Source organism: Oncorhynchus mykiss, chromosome 12 (assembly GCF_057628025.1).
Source record: "Oncorhynchus mykiss isolate SJ-2025 chromosome 12, ASM5762802v1, whole genome shotgun sequence".
Classification (NCBI taxonomy): Eukaryota; Metazoa; Chordata; class Actinopteri; order Salmoniformes; family Salmonidae; genus Oncorhynchus; species Oncorhynchus mykiss.
Window position 1 is genome coordinate 6,365,494 of NC_143033.1, and position 12,125 is coordinate 6,377,618.

At 42.6% G+C, this 12,125-nt stretch overlaps 1 protein-coding gene across 2 annotated transcripts in view; it reads right to left on the bottom strand.

The window, feature by feature from the left end:
* The window catches only part of LOC110536888 (uncharacterized), a 70,565-nt gene extending 69,163 nt beyond the window's left edge, over positions 1-1,402 (bottom strand). The window contains exon 1 of one of the 2 annotated variants that reach the window (XM_090191574.1): positions 1,075-1,402. The gene's annotated coding sequence lies outside the window, so the exon portion shown is untranslated. The remainder of the gene's footprint in view (positions 1-1,074) is intronic. The other variant, XM_090191577.1, reaches the window with a different exon arrangement.
* Positions 1,403-12,125: the final 10,723 nt, after the last annotated feature.

The window sequence follows — 12,125 nt, forward strand, 5'->3', positions numbered from 1 at the left end:
CACTATTTTGGCCAATCAGCACTATTTTGGCCAAGCAGCAATGTTAGCCAATCAGCACTATTTTGGCCAAGCAGCAATGTTAGCCAATCAGCACTATTTTGGCCAAGCAGCACTGTGTTAGCCAATCAGCACTATTTTGGCCAAGCAGCACTGTATTAGCCAATCAGCACTATTTTGGCCAAGCAGCACTGTGTTAGCCAATCAGTACTATTTTGGCCAAGCAGCACTGTGTTAGCCAATCAGCACTATTTTGGCCAAGCAGCAATATGTTAGCCAATCAGCACTGTGTTGGCCAAGCAGCACTGTGTTAGCCAATCAGCACTGTGTTAGCCAAGCAGCAATATGTTAGCCAATCAGCACTATTTTGGCCAAGCAGCACTGTGTTAGCCAATCAGTACTATTTTGGCCAAGCAGCACTGTGTTAGCCAATCAGCACTATGTTGGCCAATCAGCACTGTGTTAGCCAATCAGCACTGTGTTAGCCAAGCAGCACTGTGTTAGCCAAGCAGTGCCTTTAGATGTGTATTGTCAGATGATCTTTATTCTAGCTAGTCTATTCGTCTAGGTATTGTGTTATCACTGAGTGCAGAGTACAAGCTATCTAAGGACAAACATGATAACATGAACATAATGTATCGACCCTGGGTTTATAAGAGCGGATATCGACTGCAGTTCGAACATGCTTTTGCAGCACAGTTGATAACGCGCTCGATTTCGGGCTAGAAGGTCGAGGGTTCGAGACCTGCTCCCTGCCTGTTTCATTACGCTAATAATACCCAGGACCTTCCACACAACAAGATCGGCTAAAGTTCATTATGTGACGCTTAAGGCTGTACTTATTAAACAAATGAGCTTGTGTTGAAGGCTGGCGCCAAGGTAAAAGTTGTCATTATACATTTCAGATGTCTGGAATGTCAAAACTTCAGTTCTTGTTATAAACTGGTAAAATCATATTCATATCACATATTTGTAATAACAGCACGTTGCATGTGGTGCGGAAATATAAGCGGAAAGTTTTTTTTACCGGTTTAAATAATAGACCACTGCGGTCAGAAGAATGGGTTCGTGACATACCTTTTCGTTTACGGTGACAGCGCGCGCGCTCTCAGGTTGAGAAGTAAATGGTAATCCTCGCGCTGCTTTGGGATCAAGTTTGACTTGTGGGTGTTACCGGTAGAAGCGTGCGAGAGGACGAAGGCGTTCTCTAAACACACCTGACGCACACGGGAGAGAATAGCCTGTTATTCTTCACATGGAACGTGTCATATTGTGGTGTGTACGGTAGGTTTAGGCTAGGTGATGTTAGTCTCAAGCATGTCGACATAAAAAAATGATTCAGCATCCCACTGAATTCCCCTTGAGGTATTTGGGGAAGTTACTGTGCCCTTCTCAAGGCCTCCCTCCCACAGAAAAAAAAAATGTTGTTTCTCAAAACCATGTTTGGAAATCTGGCTAGTCTCACAGTAATGAGCTATTCCAGGAATGTAAGTATTACTGACGTACCGATTTACTTGGATCTTAGTTTGGTGTTGTTTTTGTTTTTTTAATTCACAGGATTCTCCAATAGTACATTATAAGGAATACACATACAGTGGTGTGAAGTAATAATGAAAGTTTAATTAAGTAAAATAATATAATAATAATATAAGGAATTTGAAACAATTTATTACTTTTACTTTTCATATATAAGTATATTTTAGCAATTAGATTTACTTGTAATACTTAATTATTATTATAATTTACATATGCAGTGGTGTGAAGTAATTAAGTAAACATACTTTAAAGTACTACTTAAGTAGTATCTCTACTTTACTATTTATATTTTTTTGAAAACGTTTACTTTTACTTCACTACATTACTAAATAAACGTATATACTTTTATATTCCATACCTTTTCCCTGACACACAACATGTTTTATGCTTAGCAGGACAGGAACATTGTCCAATTCACACACTTATCAAGAGAACATCCCTGGTCATCCCTACTGCCTCTGATCCGGTGGACTCACTAAACAGAGAACATCCCTGGTCATCCACACTGCCTCTGATCTGGAGGACTCACTAAACAGAGAACATCCCTGGTCATCCACACTGCCTCTGATCCGGTGGACTCACTAAACAGAGAACATCCCTGGTCATCCACACTGCCTCTGATCTGGATGACTCACTAAACAGAGAACATCCCTGGTCATCCACACTGCCTCTGATCCGGTGGACTCACTAAACAGAGAACATCCCTGGTCATCCCTACTGCCTCTGATCTGGAGGACTCACTAAACAGAGAACATCCCTGGTCATCCACACTGCCTCTGATCCGGTGGACTCACTAAACAGAGAACATCCCTGGTCATCCACACTGCCTCTGATCCGCTGGACTCACTAAACAGAGAACATCCCTGGTCATCCACACTGCCTCTGATCCGGTGGACTCACTAAACAGAGAACATCCCTGGTCATCCACACTGCCTCTGATCTGGAGGACTCACTAAACAGAGAACATCCCTGGTCATCCCACTGCCTCTGATCTGGAGGACTCACTAAACAGAGAACATCCCTGGTCATCCCACTGCCTCTGATCTGGAGGACTCACTAAACAGAGAACATCCCTGGTCATCTCTACTGCCTCTGATCTGGAGGACTCACTAAACAGAGAACATCCCTGGTCATCCCTACTGCCTCTGATCTGGAGGACTCACTAAACAGAGAACATCCCTGGTCATCCCTACTGCCTCTGATCTGGAGGACTCACTAAACAGAGAACATCCCTGGTCATCCCTACTGCCTCTGATCTGGAGGACTCACTAAACAGAGAACATCCCTGGTCATCCCTACTGCCTCTGATCTGGAGGACTCACTAAACAGAGAACATCCCTGGTCATCCCTACTGCCTCTGATCTGGAGGACTCACTAAACAGAGAACATCCCTGGTCATCCACACTGCCTCTGATCTGGAGGACTCACTAAACAGAGAACATCCCTGGTCATCCACACTGCCTCTGATCCGCTGGACTCACTAAACAGAGAACATCCCTGGTCATCCACACTGCCTCTGATCCGGTGGACTCACTAAACAGAGAACATCCCTGGTCATCCACACTGCCTCTGATCTGGAGGACTCACTAAACAGAGAACATCCCTGGTCATCCCACTGCCTCTGATCTGGAGGACTCACTAAACAGAGAACATCCCTGGTCATCCCACTGCCTCTGATCTGGAGGACTCACTAAACAGAGAACATCCCTGGTCATCTCTACTGCCTCTGATCTGGAGGACTCACTAAACAGAGAACATCCCTGGTCATCCCTACTGCCTCTGATCTGGAGGACTCACTAAACAGAGAACATCCCTGATCATCCCTACTGCCTCTGATCTGGAGGACTCACTAAACAGAGAACATCCCTGGTCATCCCTACTGCCTCTGATCTGGAGGACTCACTAAACACAAATGCTTCGTTTGTAAATGATGTCTGCGTGGTTGGAGTGTGCCGCTGCCTATCCGTAAATTAAAATGATTAGTTTAATATAAGGAATTTGAAACCATTTATCACGTTTACTTTTACTTTTCATATTTAAGTATATTTTAGCAATTAGATTTACTTTTGATACTTAAGTATATTTTCAAACCAAATACTTTTAGACTTTTAGACTCAACTAGTATTTTACTGGGTGACTTTCACTTTTACTTCAGTCATTTTCGATTAATGTATCTTTACTTTTACTCAAGTATGACAATAGGGCACTTTTCCCACCACTGTACGTATGTTGTTTTAACATTCTCTGTCTCTGCAGTACAGTGCTAGCTGGTTTCCATTTGTCACTGGCACTTAGAATACAATAGACGATGTGACAGTCACACCCAGTCTTTACTAGGTAAGAATACAGATCTCCCTGTAGGCAGTAGCTATTGGTCCTTCTACTACAGAACTCCCTGTAGACAGCAGCTATTGGTCCTTGTGCTACAGAACTCCCTGTAGACAGCAGCTATTGGTCCTTCTACTACAGAACTCCCTGTAGACAGCAGCTATTGGTCCTTCTACTACAGAACTCCCTGTAGACAGCAGCTATTGGTCCTTCTACTACAGAACTCCCTGTAGACAGAAGCTATTGGTCCTTCTACTACAGAACTCCCTGTAGACAGCAGCTATTGGTCCTTGTGCTACAGAACTCCCTGTAGACAGCAGCTATTGGTCCTTCTGCTACAGAACTCCCTGTAGACAGCAGCTATTGGTCCTTCTACTACAGAACTCCCTGTAGACAGCAACTATTGGTCCTTCTTCTACAGAACTCCCTGTAGACAGCAGCTATTGGTCCTTCTACTACATAACTCCCTGTAGACAGCAACTATTGTTCCTTCTACTACAGAACTCCCTGTAGACAGCAGCTATTGGTCCTTCTAGTCAGTGTTGTAGACATTATTCAGATAAGGTATGTCTCATCTAGCTAAACATAAAGCTAGAAGACAGGCTGAAGCATGCAGCCAAGGAGATCTGGGTTGTCACGTTATCATTCACTACACTAAGGTTCCCATTCCGGGGGCTTAAGGTTGAGGAGAGGGAGGGGCCTGGGTGGCCAAGCAGCATTATTACACTGTTATGGCGTCTCGCTGAGGAGGTGTGTATGTGCGTGTGTATGTGTATCATAGCATGCCAGAGATAGGAGTGCCACCTGATAAAACCTTTCGTCAACCTACTGTTGGGAAAGGGGGAAAAGGTTAAACCTAGTTAGTTGTACAACTGAATGCGTTCAACTGAAGTGTGTCTTCCACATTTCACCCAATCCTTCTGAATCAGAGAGGTGTGGATGGCTGCCTTAATCGACATTCAGGTCTACGGGCACCCGGGGAGCAGTGGGTTAACTGCCTGGCTCAAGGGCAGAACGACAGATTTTTACATTGTCAGCTCGGGTATTGGATCCAGCAACCTTTCGGGTTACTGACCCAACACTCCTACCCACCAGAAGTGAAGTGGCATAAACCTCTGGTGATTGTGAAATATTTTAGCAGACACTAATGGTTCCTACTCTGAACTCATTAGACTATTTACACTCTTATTTGTCTTGTCAAAAAAACTTTAATATTTGGTCACAAATTCTTAAAGCTGGTATATAACAACGTAGTCAGAAACGTATAGGCAACCCTTGTTCAATATACAAATAAATTATTATGCAGTATGATTTAAAAGTTGATTTAAAATTGAAGTGTCAAGCCTGCTCCCGCTCCCCCTCTCTGGTGCTCGAGGTCGCCAAGCTGCCCATCATTACGCACACCTGTCACCGTCATTACGCGCATCAGCGCTTCATTGGAATCACCTGGACTCCATCACTTTATTGACGGCCTCCTCTATATCTGTCTGTTCCTCAGTTTGATCCCCGTGTCAGCATTAATTATCGTTTTGTTCCCCCTGTCCAGACGCTGTTCTTGTTTTGTTTCATGTCCGTTATTTATTAAATATTCACTCCCCGTCATAAAATGGTACATTCAGGATGACGACAACGTAAGATGAAAAATGAACACCCTTTTTTTTCTTTGGATTCACTTCAGTGACTGATAGACTAGCATCGTTATGTTAGCTGTAGAACATCTCATGACTCAGTGATGACTCATTCATTTCCCATTGTACAGAGGGATGGTTCAGACAAGAGTGGCTCATGCGAAAGTGTACTCGTCAACAGATGACTCAACTCCAACCAGAGAGATGATGTCATCCCGAATGTACCTGCATGGGAAACAGAGAGGATGTTACCCCTATGTACCTGCATGGGGAATAGAGAGATGTTACCCCTATGTACCTGCATGGGAAACAGAGAGGACTTTACCCCTATGTACCTGCATGGGAAACAGAGAGGACTTTACCCCGATGTACCTGCATGGGAAACAGAGAGGACGTTACCCCTATGTACCTGTATGGGAAACAGAGAGGACTTTACCCCTATGTACCTGCATGGGAAACAGAGAGGACGTTACCCCTATGTACCTGCATGGGAAACAGAGAGGACGTTACCCCTATGTACCTGCATGGGAAACAGAGAGGACTTTACCCCTATGTACCTGCATAGGGAATAGAGAGGACGTTACCCCTATGTACCTGCATGGGAAACAGAGAGGGCTTTACCCCTATGTACCTGCATTGGAAACAGAGAGGATGTTACCCCTATGTACCTGCATGGGAAACAGAGAGGACTTTACCTCTATGTACCTGCATGAAAAAATACTACAGTTTAGAATAGAATACTGGAGGTCTTACTATATAATTCTGGAGTAAACTGTAGTATAAAACTGCAGTTTATTGTAAAATACTGTACTACACACTGTAGTATCCCTCGATCATCTGTAGTATTTACTAAATAATGTTGTAGTATACTGTAGAATACTATTGTACATGCTACAGTAATGTCCGTAAAAACACCACCGTTTTTTAAAACTATAGCACTGTAAATACTACACTATTTAATTTGCATATACCCTGCCCGTTCCCCTCCCACATATCCTAATTTGTGCCACCCGTAAGTGAGGAACTTACACGCCAAGTATAGAGCACACTGTGTTCAATACATGTTATAGACAAGAACAGAAGTGCTGAACTATCGGAATCCTTGACCGGCCCACCTACTGACCTACCTACCTACTGATCTACCTACTGATCTACCTACTGATCTACCTACTGATCTACCTACTGATCTACCTACCTACCCACCTACCTACTGACCTACCTACCGACTGACTGACCTACCTACCTACCCACTGACTGACTGACCTACCTACCTACCTACCTACTGATCTACCTACCGACTGACTGACTGACCCACCTACCTACCTACTGACTGACTGACCCACCTACCTACCTACTGACTGACTGACCTACCTACCGACTGACTGACTGACTTACCTACCTACCTACCTACCTACCTACCTACCTACTGATCTACCTACCTACTGACTGACTGACCTACCTTCCTACCCGCCTACCTACCTACTGACTGACCTACCTGGGCCGTACACCAGACAATGTGCTTCTGCACATTGTCTAACTGGGCTTTCTGCATTGTGTCCCGCCCACCGCCCACCAACTACCTCTTGTTCACCTAATACCTTTTTTGCACTATTGGTTAGAGCCTGTAAGTAAGCATTTCACTGTAAGGTCTGTTGTATTCGGCGCAAGTGACAAATAAACTTTGATTTGATTTAAGAACAAATTCTTATTTTACAATGAAGGCCTATCCCATCCAATGTGTGCGCCACCCTATGGGACTCCCAATCACGGCCAGATGTGATACAGCCTAGATTTGAACCAGGGACTGTAGTGACACCTCTTGCACTGAGATGCAGTGCATTAGACTGCTGCACCACTCGGGAGCCGTTCAGCCCTACTGCTTTCTAAATGCATTTTTCAACTGTTGAAAATAATGTATCTTTGCAGGACAAGGATTATCTTGACTTTCAAGAATGCCTGAATTGCTTCGCCTCCCGTCTCTGGTTGGCTGGATGCAGGTTTCACCATCCAATCATTTCAGATCTAGGCTACAGGAATGCAGGTTTCAACACACCATGGGTTGCTATTTCCCAATTTTCCCACATTAGGGGAAACACAGGGGATTTTTCATAGACTGCCCCACCCCCCAAAAAAATAAACATTTACTTGTTGCTTAGTAGTGCATTTCACACTGCTTTTTGGATTTATATTCGGATTGTAGGGCTCATATGAATGTCCTGGATTATATATTGTTTATGTGTCATTGTTGCAAATCAACTGCACTATACTTTAATAACATTTAAACTTCAACTTTGCCTAGCTTTGCTACAGTCTATGTGAATGTGTGTTAGCATTTTTAGCTAAACAACTGCATTATACTTTAATAACATTTAAACTTCAACTTTGGCTAGCTTTGCTACAGTCTATGTGAATGAGTGTTAGCATTTTTAGCTAAACAACTGCATTATACTTTAATAACATTTAAACTTCAACTTTGCCTAGCTTTGCTACAGTCTATGTGAATGAGTGTTAGCATTTTTAGCTAAACAACTGCATTATACTTTAATAACATTTAAACTTCAACTTTGGCTAGCTTTGCTACAGTCTATGTGAATGAGTGTTAGCATTTTTAGCTAAACAACTGCATTATACTTTAATAACATTTAAACTTTCAACTTTGGCTAGCTTTGCTACAGTCTATGTGAATGAGTGTTAGCATTTTTAGCTAAACAACTGCATTATACTTTAATAACATTTAAACTTTGGCTAGCTTTGCTACAGTCTATGTGAATGAGTGTTAGCATTTTAGCTAAACAACTGCATTATACTTTAATAACATTTAAACTTTGGCTAGCTTTGCTACAGTCTATGTGAATGAGTGTTAGCATTTTAGCTAAACAACTGCTGCATGGTTCAGTTGGTAGTGAGCGGCACTTGCAAAAGCCAGAGTTGTGGGTTCGATTCCCACGGGGGACCAGTAAGATTTTAAAAAAAATATGAAAATGTTTGCGCTCTCTACTGTAAGTCACTCTGGATAAGAGTGTCCTCAGCTAAATGAATGACATGTTAAATATCATTCAAAATAGGTAATTTTGCAATGATCACAACCAAGTATAATCTTAGTGATCGTTCAAGCAATATTCAAAACAATATTGTAAGGTATGAGAACAGTAAAAAGTGTTGTCTTTGTTGTTGTTTAGAAGTAATAACTCTGTAAATCTAGGCTAAATTGAAAGGGTGCAGATGGCAGAGGACATTTTGTTTTCACCACGGTGACCGTTGTATTTGTTTACGACGTGAATGGTGACTCGGATCATGGCACGGACCCAGGGGAGTACAACTGCACCTTCTCATTGAAGACACGGTAGTTCTAGACCGATCGCGGTACCGCAGGCATTGTTTGCAGAAAACAGCACCCCCCCCCCCCATTTTATTGAATGGAAAAATGGAAATCTTCGAGGTCAATCGCTTTGTGTAATAAAAAAAATAAATACATTGTAAGACAATCATGGTACCAATAATTGCTTCTAATACACCAGATGTACAGTATGTCCATGAAACCGATTATTATAAAATCACACACGTAAGGATAATTGAGTTGCTAACGGTAACCTGCAGTATTTCCGGTCACACAGGTGTCTGTAACCATGGCTGGGCGTGGCTTGATTTACAGTTATAAATAGAACACATAAAAAAAAAAACATGAATGGATAACATACGATCATATAGATACATACAATTTGGCTACATAGGCCAACAAAACATTTACAATGAAATAGCAAAATCACAATAATCACAAGAATGGCTTCATATCAAAGTCTACGTTGAGACCGAAATTAAATTAAAGATCCAGTCGGCCTCTCGTTTTAACAATACATTGTCAAGGTCACCCCCGTCTCCTAGGGAGGGTGACGTGATCGATGCCGATATAGCAAAAGGGACGAAAGAGAGTGGATCGCTTCCAAAAAGAGGACCGCAACTGGGGTTCGTCGAGTTTTTGCACCTAATCAGAGATTCTTACTTTTAATTCACGTTTCCTGTTTTTACCCACATCATTTTTTTTTTTTTTTTACCACAAGGACAAGTTATAAGATAAATAACTCGTGATAACACTTTTGTCGTCGACATGAGACGCCATCTGAACTGACTTTCATTTGGCTTCGATGCGCTATTGAGTCTTCATATAGGAACGAATGGTGTCACGTGATGATGGCTTTCTCCATTCATATATACAGTCATTGCGCGGACCGCGACAATACGTTGGCATATGAGAATCATATAGAATATGGCAAATATGAATAAATGCTGGCATTTACGGGCTACCTGAGACATGAATCAGATAGGTGGGAGGGCATACAGGCTGTGGTCAATTTATTAATGTGCAAAAGTCGCCTAAATAGATCATGAAAACAGTTTTTTTTGTTTTTTTTATCGACACAAGACAGTTCAATGGAACCTCATCGCAGCAGGCAAATCGTCGCGTCTATTTTCTACACAACTTTTCTAGATGTCGACGCAGCTAATAATCACCAGCTAATCGGCTTTAGAATGAAGTGTCCACCGTGCCTGTCTTCGGCTTTTTATGTTTCTCTATAGCTAACTCGTATAGGGGAGGTATTGGTAACTTTAACCTTCACTTCACACAGATTGTATTTTACTGGCATATAAACATATGAAAATGTGAAGTGATAAGAAAGGGATAAGGGATAAGGAATATATATATATAATGTACACGCCTGTGCTGATCTGTAGTGGAGAGCGCAATCTTGTCCATCTAAACTTTTGGAGGTGATTGAGATAGTGTGTGTGTGTGTGTAACAGTATAATTTTTAAACCGTCCCCTCGCCCATACCCGGGCGCGAACTAGGGACCTTCTGCACACATCAACAGTCACCCTCGAAGCATCGTTACCCATCGCTCCACAAAAGCCGCGGCCCTTGCAGAGCAAGGGGAACTACTACTTCAAGGTCTCAGAGCAAGTGACGTCACTGATTGAAACGCTATTTAGCGCCCACGCTAACTAAGCTAGCCGTTTCACATCCGTTACATGTGTGTGTGTCTGTGAAATATGCAGTATATTACAACAATCCAAACAGTACTTGAATAACAACTTATGAGGTGTCCTACAGTACAGTGGTTAGAGTGTAGAGGCGGCAGGTAGCCTAGTGGTTAGAGTGTAGAGATGGCAGGTAGACTAGTGGTTAGAGTGTAGGGGCGGCAGGGTAGCCTAGTGGTTAGAGTGTAGGGGTGGCAGGTAGACTAGTGGTTAGAGTGTAGGGGCGGCAGGGTAGCCTAGTGGTTAGAGCGTTGGTGCCCTAGTCTAGTTCTCTACTATGATAGGGTGCCCTAGTCTAGTTCTCTACTATGATAGGGTGCACTAGTCTAGTTCTCTATGATAGGGTGCCCTGGTCTAGTTCTCTACTATGATAAGGTGCACTAGTCTAGTTCTCTATGATAAATTGCCCTAGTCTAGTTCTCTATGATAAGGTGCACCAGTCTAGTTCTCTATGATAGGGTGCCCTAGTCTAGTTCTCTATGATAGGGTGCCCTAGTCTAGTTCTCTATGATAGGGTGCCCTAGTCTAGTTCTCTATGATAGGGTGCCCTAGTCTAGTTCTCTATGATAGGGTGCCCTAGTCTAGTTCTCTATGATAGGGTGCCCTAAAAGTAGAAGAAGAAGTAAAACAATGACTAGCCAGATTAAAGAAGAAGAAGCCATGGTGCCACCTGGTGTATCTTTATTAGAATCCGTGATACTTACACATACAGGTAACTGCCAGAATAACAGCTTCAATGCACCTCGGCATAGATTCTGCTAGTGTCTGGAACTCTATTGGAGGGATGTGACACCATTTCTTCCACAATAAACTCCATCATTTGGTGTTTTGTTGACGGTGGTGGAAAACGCTGGTCTCAGGCGTCGCTCCAGAATCTCCCATTCGGTTGGGTTGAGATCTGGTGGCTGAGACGGCCATGGTAATATGGTTTACATCGTTTTCACGCTCATCAAACCACCCAGTGACTCCTCGTACCCTGTGGATGGGATGGGGAGGGGGGGGGGGGGGAAGGGGGGTTGTCATCCTATGGGGGCATTGCCATGGTAGCCAAAATAATAGTCCTATATTTCGCTGTGTTAGTATCTCTGTAGTCTAACTTCTGTGTTAGTATCTCTGTAGTCTAACTTCTGTGTTAGAATCTCTGTAGTCTAACTTCTGTGTTAGTATCTCTGTAGTCTAACTTATGTGTTAGTATCTCTGTAGTCTAACTTCTGTGTTAGTATCTTTGTAGTCTAACTTCTGTGTTCGAATCTCTGTAGTCTAACTTCTGTGTTAGTATCTCTGTAGTCTAACTTCTATGTTAGTATCTCTCTAGTCTAACTTCTGTGTTAGAATCTCTGTAGTCTAACTTCTATGTTAGTATCTCTGTAGTCTAACTTCTATGTTAGTATCTCTGTAGTCTAACTTCTGTGTTAGAATCTCTGTAGTCTAACTTCTATGTTAGAATCTCTGTAGTCTAACTAACTTCTGTGTTAGAATCTCTGTAGTCTAACTTCTATGTTAGAATCTCTGTAGTCTAACTTCTGTGTTAGTATCTATGTAGTCTAACTTCTATGTTAGAATCTCTGTAGTCTAACTTCTGTGTTAGTATCTCTGTAGTC